At 39.3% G+C, this 13,395-nt stretch overlaps 1 protein-coding gene across 5 annotated transcripts in view; it reads right to left on the bottom strand.

The window, feature by feature from the left end:
• Ankrd12 (ankyrin repeat domain 12) overlaps positions 1-13,395 on the bottom strand; it is a 109,480-nt gene that overhangs the window by 23,750 nt on the left and 72,335 nt on the right. The gene's annotated exons all lie outside the window — the stretch shown is intronic.

Genomic DNA, 13,395 nt, shown 5'->3' with positions numbered 1-13,395 from the left:
GCTTTAACAGCTGTCGGACAATAGTCTTATACCCTTAAAGATTTGTCAGTTGTACTGGTTGAATAAAATGCTGATTGCCCAGTAGCCAGGCAGGAAGTATAGGTGGTATGACCAGAACAGGAGAATTCTGGGAAAAGGCTCAGTCTCGCAGTTGTGACTCAGACACAGAGGAAGCCAGATGAAAATGCCTTGCTGATAAAAGGTACCAAGCCACGTGGCTAACATAGACAAGAATAAGAATAATGGATTAATGTACGATGTAAGAGTTAGTTAATAAGAAAGCTTGAGCTAGGTGCTGGAGAGATGGCTCAGAGGTTAAGAGCACTGCCTGCTCTTTCAAAGGTCCTGAGTTCAATTTCCAGCAACCACATGGTGGCTCACAACCATCTGTAATGAGATCTGGTGCCCTCTTCTGGCCTGCAGGCATACATGCAGGCAGAGTACTCAGAATACTGTATACGTAATAAATAAATAAATCTTTTTAAAAAAAAAAGAAAAAGAAAGCCTGAGCTAATAGGCCAACCAGTTTATAATTAATATAGACCTCTGTGTGTTTCTTTGGGACTGAACGGCTGTAGGCCAGGCAGGACAGAAACTTCTGTCAACCTTTAACTATACTAGAAACATGGCTATTTAGTAGAGAAAATAAGAAAAAAAATTAAGACTCCAACTACATAATCAAGATTGTAATAGATATGTAATTCACAAAAAGCACTACTCTGTTCCTTAAGTATTTTTTACTCTATAGTTTAGACCTAGAACACTGAGAGAAATAGTCTCATTTTCTATGTATTATTCAATATACAAATATTTTATTAAAGTATAGCTAAGTACCAGGCATGGTGGTTCACGTCTTTAATCCCAACACTTGAAAGGCAGAAGTAGGCGAATCTCTGTGAGTTCCAGGCCAGCCTGGTCTACTACAGTGAGTTTTTGGTCAGCCAAGGCCATACTGAGACCCTGTCTCAAAAACCAAACCAAATTACAGCCACGCTGTTGTATAAATACAAACAAAGCCTTGGCAGAATGAACTTCAACAATGCTTTTTAAATCAAAATGAAGTTTTTAGTCAGTAGTTTTTAGCTCACGCCTGTAATCCCATACTTTGGAAATGGAGAAAAATCAGTCTTGCTACCGAGGAAGACCCATCTAAAAACAAAGCAACCCCCTACCCAATAAAACCAAACCCAAGTCCCCCAGGTCGACACTGTGAGCACAGGCGCCCACCCACAAGCATGCAGGGCCAGGGAGGTGTCAGGTGCTTCTCTCTACCATTCTTCACAGTGTTTGCAGCAGCATCTCTCCCTGAGTGAAAGGAGTGTCACGTTTGCTAGACTTGACATGACCCATTTGCCTCCTTTAGTAAAGGCAAAGACAAGTGGATCTCCACTTTGTCAGTTCCTTGCCAGCCTGCTATACCAGCCAAGGTTACACAGTGAGACCTTGTCTCAAAAACAAAACAAAATTAGCCAACCTGTTGTAGAAATACAATGACAGCCTTGGTAGAATCTATTTCACTGTATTTTTCTTTTTAGAGTAATAAGCACAGTGCCTTGCTTGGCTTTCATATTTTTTTGGGGGGGCAGGGTTTTTCTGTGTAGCCCTGGCTGTCATAGAACTCACTCTGTAGACCAGGCTGGCCTCAAATGCAGAGATCTGCCTGTCTCTGCCTCCCAAATACTGGGATTAACCAGTGCTCTTAACCACATCTCTCCAGTTCCTATTTTTAACATTTAAGAGAGGGTTTCATTGTAGCCCATGATGGACTGGAACTCATGATTTCTTCTAACTCCACCTCCAGTGTAACTGTTTATATTTTCTTCTTTTTTAAAAAGCTTTTTTTAATTTTATTTTTTTATATACATTTGTGTTTTGCCTTCGCATATGTCTGATATGAGGGTGTCAGATCTTCTGGAACTAGAAGTCAAAGACAGTCAGTGGGCTGCCATGTGGGTACTGGGAATTGAACCTGGGTTCTCTAGATGTACAGTCAGTGTTCTTAACTGTCCAGTCATCTCTCCATCCCCCTTGTTTATATTTTCAACCCAAGGATTTCCCTCCCCTTGCAGTTTTCAAAAACTTCATTTCTTTATGACTTCTACTTAGTTTCTCACTGTACTATTAGTTTCACTGGAAATAACTTTTGTCCCTTAAATCCCCAGGAAAATGTTCTATACACAGGCATGGAGTGTTGGGGAAGCATGCTGAAAAGAACACAGCTCCTGCCTCCAGCAGCAAAGACTGCCTGAGCTCCACACATCATACTGCATGGTAGCTGTTGAGGGAACACCACTTCCACAGTAACACTCACGATGCTGGCTTTCTCGGAGAAGAAATGAAGTCACAGAGAGTAAGAATTTCAAGTAGGGATTAGCAATATTACATAAAATAAGCAGCGAAATCACAGAACCTAGAGTATGTCATTTTTTTCATTTAAAGATAGTAGACACTCTCTTTTGAAATTGGATTGTAATGTAATTTATCAAACATTCTACCGCTGAGCTACACATTGCTCAGCACATCCTTGTTTGTGTTTGTGTCATATATGTGTTCACATATGTGGACTGTCGCTGCCTGAGTGGGTGTGTACAGAGGCCAGACACAGACACTAGGATGTCTTTCTCAATCTTTTCTCTACTCCCCACCCCCCTTTTTTGGAGGCAGTGTCACACTAACTCTGGGGCTCACCCTTCAGGCTGCCTTGCAAGCTCCCAGCCCCTCCTTTCTCACCCCTCAACTCAGAACTCAGTTACAGCTGTAAACTGCCATGCACAGCTTTTACAGGGGCCCTGAGTGCAGCAAGCATTTTACCCACTGAGCCATTTTTCCAGTCCTTCATTATTATCACTGTAATAAACTTATTACACTTAATATACAAATATTTCATATGATTACTTTACTGAAGGAACATTCAGGTATTTTCAACTATCTGATAGTACAGACAAATTTAATAATGTAGAGAAAAAGTGGCATACATTATTCTTTGCAATAAAAATGTGTAAATATGTGAGTATAGAAGAAGACAGGGGAACATACCAAAATGGTATCTGTAAGAAACTGAGGTTGGGGAGCTGGAGAGATGGCTCAGTGGTTAAGAACACTGGTTGTTCTTCTAGAGTACCCAAGTTCAATTCCCAACATCCATATGGCAACACACGACTGTCTTGTAACTCAAGTTCCTGGGGATCTGACACCCTCACACGAATGCACATAAAATTAAATAAATTATTTTAAAAAAGAAACTGTGGTTGGATGAACATGATTTTCTAAAAGCTCTTCTTACTTTCAGGTCTCTAGCACAGCAGATGTCATTACTGCTGTCACCAGAAGGCTGTGCTCAGTTCATCAACAGACACGAAATGGTAATGCGGGTTTTTATGAGGACTCATGAGCTTATTTTTTATGTATGTTACTTCTTTTTAATGTCAGATATGACATAATTTCTTCTGGTCCTATGCCTACCATAGTAATATATTATTAATTATTTTTATATGATCTTATTCATGTACTGACATCGTATGTTTATGAGTAGCTTGGAATATATGCACTGGTGGAGTTACCATATATACATGCAGTACTTAAGAGCTGTAAGAATTGTCATTTACGAGCCTGAGTCACATACTAAACCAATGTCTTCCAATGCAAACAGGTCTTTGTTTCCTCACATCTTTAATATGCATATTATTCTGAAAAACCCTATAAATTCCAATGTAAAGAATTTAGCCTGATATTAACTAATATCCATATGATAATGAAATATTTCCATGAATCCATCTGGTTCTGGACTCTGAGTCACTCACTTATCAGGAATATTCCACTCATATTTCTTGGCCTTATCTGGGGTCCTGAGCCAAGACCGCTTCCCTTATGGTGTTACTGTGTGAGTAGAATGTGTGTAGACCAAGGTGACAAAATCTTCCCTTCCTTAAGCAGACTTAATTTTGAATTCACTATACTGAAGACAAGATTACCTGGTCCTGGATACCAGTGAAAGAATCACTAAAAGGATCTTCCATTTTTGTGTTTTTGTTGTTTTAGGCATATATTCGCTATTTTAAGTAAACCATCTAAAATCTCCAAATCCTCAAATTCCTATTGTCAAAATGGCCATAGTTAGGGTCCTATGATGAACCCCCCCCCAACATCACAGGTTGTTGTCAAGGTTATTAGTTGCTCTCCACACATAACCAGATGGAAAGGCTCTACTGAGGTAGACAACACTTACCTAAGTCATCAAACATGAAGAAGTTGAGCTGGTGCTCAATTAGAAGCTCAGTTCCTACTGACTAGTTAGCTAGCATTCATGGTGCTAGAAGGTAGTCTGTACACCACCAGAGGTGGAAGGCAGTCGTCAGTGTCACCTAGCTACAAATCACGAGACCTACAATAACCACCAGCCTGCAAGATATACTGGTGCAATAATGGCACAAATATAAGGGTAACCGACTCCTTTTTAATTGGATTTAAGGTCCACACCATGAGAAAGAACTTATATCGGCCATTGCGAAAGAAGCTAAGAACCTGAGACTAGATGGGTCATGGGCCTAGGGGAAAACCTACTACTACAATTCTGCCAATACCCATAGATCAGTGCCTAACTTAACCTTCCTCAGAGAAGCTTCTCCCAGTAGATGGGAATCAGAGACCAACAACTGAACATTGTGCAGAGTTAGCAACTCTGGAGCACTTACTGCTAAATGGGACATCTTCATTAAACCCATTCCCTTAAGTCTCAAGGATCTATGCTCAAGAAGCAGAAAGACTTTAAGATCAGAGGAAATGAAAACCATCTTCCAGAGACAACAGGACTGGGGCACACATGAACTCATAGGGGCTGTGGCAGCATGCATAGGGTCTGCACAGGTTCAAGCCAGACAAAGTACCACCCCTAAACCAAGAATCTATTTGTAACTCATGTCCTCTGGCAAAAGAAAAACAAGGGTTCTTCAACACAGCACCAAAGGGTATATCAACCACATTCCAGGGTAACATGCCCAAGGATAGCTGGCCAATACAAAATGGACTCAACAGTTGTTGTTGTGCCCTTTTTGTTTTGTTCTGGAAATCTTATCTTATTGGACCTTTCTTTGTTTTGAAGGGGAGAGAACACGAAGCTGAGTTGATAGGGAAGTGAGGAAGACCCGGGTAAAGTTCCAGAAGGAAAAAACACACAAAATATATTCTGTGAAAAAAATTTGGTTGTTTTTTGAGACAGGGTTTCTTGGTGTAGCCCTGGCTGTCCTGGAACTAGCTCTGCAGATCAGGCTGGCCTCAAACTCAAAGAGATCTGCCTGCCTCTCCCTCCCAAAGTGTTGGGATTAGAGGCGTGTGCTACCACCATCTGGTGTTTTTGTATATGAAAAAATTTTAAATAAAAACTGTTTAAATGCCATTGGTTATCATTATACTAAGTTATTTTGTCATTTTGTTTCAAACTTTTTTAGTATTTAGAGTCTCCATAATCATCAAATTTGAATCTGTATTTAAAATAGATTTTTTTCTCTTTTTTTTAATTTTTTATTTTTTTTTAATTGAAAAAAAATTTCCGCCTCCTCCCTGCCTCCCATTTCCCTCCCCCTCCTCCCACTCTTCTCTCCCTCCCCTGATGTGGGAATGTCATATATCAATCTGTTGATTTCATTGGTTAAGCAATCAAGAAACTGCTTTGGCTTCATAGGTTAAAACATAGGTGGGAGGAGTAAACAGAACAGAAGGCTGGGAGAAAGAAGCTGAGTCAGGGAGTCGCCATGGTTCTCCCACTCCAGACGGAAGCAGGTTAAGATCATTCCTGGTAAGCCAGCTCGTGGACTACAGCAGATTATTAGAAATGGGCTAGTCCAGGTGCGAGAGCTAGCCTAGAAGAGGCTAGACAGAAATGGGCCAAGTGGTGTTTAAAAGAATACAGTTTCCGTGTAATTATTTTGGGTAAAGCTAGCCGTGGGGGCGGCCGGGTGCCGGGGACGCAGCCCTGCCACCCTTATTTCAACAAATGGCACCCAGACGTGATGGACTAAATCCACTTAAAAACCTGAGGCTTAAAAATAACAACCTAGATGTCCTTTAATGGAAGAATGGATGAAGAAAGTGTGGAATATCTACACATTAGAGTACTACTCAGTGGTAAAAAACAATGACTTCTCGAATTTTGCATGCAAATGGATGGAAAAAGAAAACACTATCCTGAGTGAGGTAACCCAGACCCAAAAAGATGAACATGGGATGTACTCACTCATAATTGGGTTTTAGCCATAAATAAAGGTCAGTGAGTCTATAATTTGATATCCTAAAGAAGCTAAATAAGAAGGTGAACCCAAAGCAAAACATATAGTTATCCTCCTGGCTATGGGAAGTAGACAAGATTGCCGGGCAAAAAATTAAAATAGATTTTAAGAAATTGTTTCTGACAAAAAAATTCTTGTAAAGTTTTTTTTTTTTTTTTTGATTTTTCGAGACAGGGTTTCTCTGTAGCTTTTGGTTCCTGTCCTGGAACTAGCTCTTGTAGACCAGGCTGGCCTCGAACTCCCAGAGATCCGCCTGCCTCTGCCTCCCGAGTGCTGGGATTAAAGGCGTGCGCCACCACCGCCCGGCTCTTGTAAAGTTTTTAACTCAACTTGTCTTCAACATTTTATTTCTAATAATAGAAAAACAAGAACCATGCAACTGTCAAATATTTAAAATGTTATTATATCTTTCCTGACTATGAAAAAAATCTGCATTTTATTTTTAGCTAATACTCTTAAATATATTTCAGAGTTGTTCTTGCATAGTTCGAGGTAGTCTGAGTGAAAACTGAAAACAAGACTAGAGACATTTAAAGAATGGTTAAGTGTGTCTACGTTCTCTCATAAGCTTTGGGCCTGTCTACTGAGCTCTCCATAAATTGCACCTTTTCTTTTTCTTTGGTTTTTCAAGACAGTATTTATGTAGCCTTGGTTGTCCTGGAACTCACTCTATAGACCAGGCTGGCCTTCAACTCAAGAGACCAGCCTGCCTCTGCATCCTAGAATTAAAGGCATGTTCCACCACACCCAACTGCATGTTTTCTTGTTTTCATGTTTCTGGTCAAGCAACCAGAACAGATGTGACAAATTGAGAGATAAAGGTATATATTAAATTCTTTCCTCAAAAATCTAATATAAAAATAACAATATAAAATATAATATAAAAATATAAAACAAGCTAAAAGGTTTTGATATACTTTTGGATTTGTATTGAACAAAATGATTACACTTTAAGTGTCTAGTAAGAAAGTCAACAAATATTGGACTTTTGAGCAGACTACCTTGTGTATTACACACTAGAAACAATTATTCTGTCAATATCATGTAAGAGTAATGATGTACTTAATAGAATCCGCAGTCACTCTCTCATCTTTCCTCGGAAATTTAAATGGATCAACTTCCTGCGTTCTTTTCTGCTGCCTTAAAAATCAGGACTAAAAAGAGTTAATTCACTATTTTTGCTTCCACAACTATTGGCTTGAAGCCACCACTGTCTATTTCTGGTGCAACAATGAATCCTGTTACTCAATGTAAACCTCCTTACATTAGACCAGGGAGATGCTCTGTGTAAAGGTGGCTGCAGACAAAGCCTGACAAGGGGCCCTTAATCTCTGGATGTAGAGGGAGAGGACCAGTTCCCAGAATGTCCTGTGACCTCTACAGACGTGCTGTGGCACATGTGTCCACATTCATACACACAATATTAGTTGTTATAAAAAACCCTATGATTCATTTGCAACCCTCAAATCTTCAAGTTTCAATTTCAATATTGAAGTTTTGGTCAGCAGGCTATGCTTAAAGCCATTCTTTCTCTATTTCCTATCTTACTCAGCCCAAAGTCTTGCCTAGATGAAGCTACATTATGGTCAGAATTATAGACCATAATGCATGTCTTCTCATCTTAGAGTTTCCCATTTTAGGGTAAAATAACCTCAAGGATGGAAAGAATTTTTTTTCAAAGTCTGAACCATTATGTTCACAATTTACTACTACCCCCCCTTTTTTTTTTGAGATAGGTTTTCTCTGTGTAACAGTCCTGGCTGTCCTGGAACTCACTCTGTAGACCAGGCTGGCCTTTAACTCAAGAAGATCTACCTGCCTCTGCCTCTGTCTCCCAAGTGTTGGGATTCTTTAATGCCACCACCGTGCAGATGCCGTTCTTCTTTGTTAAGCAAACTTCTGACCTTTGGAACAACAACTCTTACTATACCAATGAAAGGAGAAGCAAGCAGAGCCATTGAAAATCTGCTCACAACTACACACTAAGAAACAAGCATGCCTTTTCTGACTTCAGTGTATTCTATAAACTCGCACCTTTCATTCCTTCTTGCTATGTCTATTAGCCACAATAGCTATTTCCTTTCCCTACAATGTCCAGGCATACTTCTGTAGATTTTAATTACTTATTCATTATTTTCCATAAACTTGTTACTAAGAAATATTTTAGATTCATGATTAAATGCAGAATCAAGATTCATATACAGGAAGCAGTACACACATGTACGAATATACATAGATAAATATATATTAGAGCTATCTGCTCAGAGGAAGAAAAGGTAATTTGTCCTCACAAAATCTTTGCATTAGTACTTACTTTCTAAGTTTACTGAGTGGTTTAGGAGTGATATTAACTCCCATTCATCTCCTAACATATGGTTGGCACCATTCTTAAAGGTGTACATGTTAATACCAATTATCTAGAATGGGAACTGTTCGTTTTCAAGAAGAGGCAATGGGTAGATGGAGTGGTATCTGTTCCACAGTATCTCTGATGTGCTCTGTATATTCTAATGAATCCTTAAGCACATGTGCAAGCTCACACAGTAAATAACCTCCTATATACATATAAAAGCATATAACAGGGCTGGAGAGCATCTATAGATGCTCTTCTATAGAACCTGGGTTAATTTCTGGGCACCAACATGGCAGCTCACAGCTCTCTAACTCAAGCTCCAGGGGATGCATCACACTCTTCTGGCCCCCATGAGCATGTGCATGAACTTTGGTGCACATACAAATAATCAAACATGCACACATACACAAAATAAAAGTTTAAAAGCTAAAAATAAGTAAAATGTTTAAGAACATTTTGTATGTTTATAAGACATTTATAATAGTCTATAACTTCATAATAAAATTCTGTATTTAGCATGTAGTAGATGATTAATACTGAATAAATTTACAAATTATAAATTTAAAAACTGCACCAAGACATAAAAATTTAAAATGGCAGGAATTGGAGAGTTGGCTCAGGGTAAAATCGCTGCCACCAAGAAGGCTGACATAAGTTTGTGCCATGATAAAAAGGGAAAAATCAATTAGTGTAAGTTGTTCTCTGATCTCTACAGATATGCCATGATATATGTATACCTCTTTCATAATAAATAAATATTAAAATAAATTGTGGCAGTGCGTATTTAAAAATTATGGGCACAGGGTTGGAGAGATGACTCAGTGGTTAAATGCAGTGACCAGTCTTCCAGAAAACCCAGGTTCAACTCCCAGCACCCACATGTGTCTTATAACCATCTGTCATTCCAGTTCCAGATGATATGGTGTCCTCTTCAGGCCTCCAGTGGTACCAAACATGCATATGGGGCATAGGCATGTATGCAGGCAAAACACTCATACACATACAAAATAATAACTTTTGTCGTTGTTATTTTCCTTTCTTTTTTTTCAAAATTTTTATTGGGCTCTATATTTTTCCCTGCTCATCTCCCTGCCTTTCCCCTCCCCCTTTCAACCCTTTCCCAAGGTCTCAATGCTCCCAATTTACTCAGGAGATCTTGTCTTTTTCTACTTTCTACTTCCCATGTAGATTAGATCTATGTAAGACTCTCTTAGTGTCCTCATTGTTGTCTAAGTTCTCTGGGGTTGTGGTTTGTAGGCTGCTTTTCTTTGCTTTATGCTTAAAAACCACTTATGAGTGAGTACATGTGATAATTCTTTCTGTGTCTGGGTTACCTCACTCAAAATAATGTTTTCTAGCTCCATCCATTTTCCTGCAAAATTCAAGATGTCATTTTTTTCTGCTGTGTAGTACTCCATTATGTAAAAGTACCACATTTTCCTTATCCATTCTTCGGTCGAGGGCCATTTAGGTTGTTTCCAGGTTCTGGCTATGACAAACAACGCTGCTATGAACATAGTTGAGCACATGTCTTTGTGGCACGATTGAACATCTTTTTGATATATACCCAAAAGTGGTATTACTGGGTCTTTTTGGGGGGGGGGGTTCGAGACAGGGTTTCTCCGTAGCTTTTTTGGTTCCTGTCCTGGAACTAGCTCTTTTAGACCAGGCTGGCCTTGAACTTACAGAGATCCCCCTGCCTCTGCCTCCTGAGCGCCACCACAGCCCGGCATTACTGGGTCTTGAGGAAGGTTGTTTCCTAATTTTCTGAGAAATCACCACACTGACATCCAAAGGTGTTGTACCAACTTGCATTCCCACCAGCAATGCAGGAGTGTTCCCTTTTCCCCACAACCTCTCCAGTATAAGTTGTCATCAGTGTTTTTGATCTTGGCCATTGTTTCAGCTCAGAATTCTACAAGACTTTCAAAGAAGAACTAATACCAATACTCCTCAAATTATTCCACAAAATAGAAACAGAAGGAACACTGCCAAACTCTTTTTATGAGGCCAAAATTACCCTGATACCTAAACCACAGAAAGACATTACTAAGAAAGAGAATTACAGACCAATCTCACTCATGAACATTGATGCAAAAATACTAAATAAAATACTGACAAATTGAATCCAAGAACATATCAGAACCATCATCCACCATGATCAAGTCGGCTTCATAACAGAGACGCAGGGATGGTTCAACATATGAAAATCTGTCAACGTAATCCACCATATAAACAAACTGAAAAATAAAAACAATATGATCATCTCGTTAGATGCTGAAAAAGCTTTTGACAAAATACAACATCCCTTCATGATAAAGATCTTGGAGACAGCAGGGATACAAGGAATATACCTAAATATAATTAAGGCAATATACAGCAAGCCAACAACAAACATTAAATTAAATGGAGAAAAACTCCCAGGGATCCCACTGAAATCAGGAACAAGACAAGGTTGCCCATTCTCTCCATATCTATTCAATATAGTTCTTGAGGTCCCAGAGCAATAAGACACCAAAAGAAGATCAAGGGGAGCCGGGCAGTGGTGGCGCACGCCTTTAATCCCAGCACTTGGGAGGCAGAGGCAGGCAGGTCTCTGTGAGTTCGAGACCAGTCTGGTCTACAAGAGCTAGTTCCAGGACAGGCTCCAAAACCACAGAGAAACCCTGTCTCAAAAAAAAAAACCCAAAATAAATAAATAAATACATACATACATACATACAGACAGACCAGGAGAAGATCAAGGGGATACAAGTCAGAAAAGGAGAAGTCAAACTTTCACTGTTTGCTGATGATATGATAGTTTACATAAGTGATTCCAAAACTTCTACCAAGGAACTTCTATAACTCATAAACACTTTCAGTAATGTAGCAGGATACAAGATTAAGTAAAAAAAGAAATCAGTAGCCCTTCTGTACACAGATGATAAAAAGACTGGGGAAGAAATCAGAGAATCAACACCCTTCACAATAGCCACAAATAGCATAAAATATCTCAGAGTAACTCTAACCGAACAAGTGGAAGACTTGTATGACAAGAATGTTAAATCTTTGAAGAAAGAAATTGAAGAAGACACCAGAAAGTGGAAAGATTTCCCAAGCTCTTAAGTAGGCAGAATTAACAAAGGAAAAATGACAATCTTACCAAAAGCAATCTACAAATTCAATGCAATGCCCATCTAAATCCCAGCAAAATTTTTCACAGACCTTGAAAAAATGGTACTCAACTTCATATGGAAAAGCAAAAAACCTAGGAAAGCCAAAACAATCCTGTACAATAAAGGAACTTCTGGAGGCATCACAATCCCTGACTTCAAACTCTACTACAGAGTTACAGTATTGAAAACAGCCTGGTATTGGCATAAGAACAGGCAGGAGGACCAATGGGACCGAATAGAAGACCCGGATATCAATCCACACATCTTCGATCAACTGATTTTTGACAAAGAAGCAAAAAATATCAAATGGAAAAAGAAAGCATATTTCACAAATGGTGCTGGCATAACTGGATATCAACATGTAGAAGAATGAAAATAGACCCATATCTATCACCATGCATGTTTTGTTTTTCAAGACGGGGCTTTTTCTGTAGCTTTGGAGCCTGTCCTAGAACTAGCTCTTGTAGACCAGGCTTGCCTCGAACTCACAGAGATCCGTGTGCCTGCCTCTGCCTTCCGAGTGCAGGGATTAAAGGTATGCACCACCACTACCTGGCTCAAAGTAATTTTAAAAAGGAAATTTCGGGCAAAAATAAGCATGTAAATTATTTTAATACTACACACAGAGAATTAAGGAACAAAATAAATGCTAGTAATTTATTCTCAAAGTTCAACATTCACCTCACGCATGAGAAAGTTGTTTTCAATTGGGGAAAAAAAACCCACATTAATGTTAACGTTATTTCCTGCTCAATTCCAACTAAAACCCTCTTGTAAAATCTCTTTCAACAAATTTTCTTCAACACTTAAATCACTGTCTGTAGGGAAGCAGAGCAATTTCGAATTTGAGATAAAATACTTGTTTAACTGCAATCATGAAGATGCAGTAAAACAGATTCTGAGAAAATTCAAAGACCCAGGTAACATGCAAATCTATATTGTAAGCTATGGTATCCATGAGAATACACCTTAAAAATGTGTAGTCTTCCAATAAGGACTGTTTCGTCTGTAGGTCTATATGTCAGTGATCAACATCAAAGTGTCTATAATGCTCAACACCTATTTTTTTAATTAAAAAATTGGTGGGGGAAGGGGTATCTGAAGAGATGGCTCAATGGTTAAGAACACTAGCTTGCTCTTCCAGAGTAACCAGGTTTGATTTCCAGCACCCACATGGTGGTTTGTAATTTTCTGTAACTCCAATTCCAGTGGACTGATGCCTTCACCTAGCCTCCAAGGCATGCAGGTGGCACAAAGACATACATGCAGACAAAATACTCATATATTTTAAAATGTGTATTTGTTTATTTTAAATGATGGGTGTTTTGCCTGCAAGAATGTTTGTGTATGGTGTGCATGTAGTGCTACAGAAGACAGAGAGGGCATCAGATACCCTGGAACTGGCATCATAGATGGCTGTAAGCAGCCCTATGGGTGCTGGCAATCAAACTGAGTCCTCTGGAAAAAGAGCCAGTGTTCTTAACAGCTAGGCCTTCTTTCCAGCCCGTCCACCTTATTTCTTGAGATAAGGTCTCTTATTGAACCTGGAGCTGACTCGACTGGACTGGTCAGCCAACAGCCCCCTCCCCAGGATCCTCTGTTT

The sequence above is a fragment of the Microtus pennsylvanicus genome, chromosome 17 (genome assembly GCF_037038515.1).
Source record: "Microtus pennsylvanicus isolate mMicPen1 chromosome 17, mMicPen1.hap1, whole genome shotgun sequence".
Taxonomy (NCBI): Eukaryota; Metazoa; Chordata; class Mammalia; order Rodentia; family Cricetidae; genus Microtus; species Microtus pennsylvanicus.
This window is presented reverse-complemented; position numbering and strand designations above follow the sequence as displayed.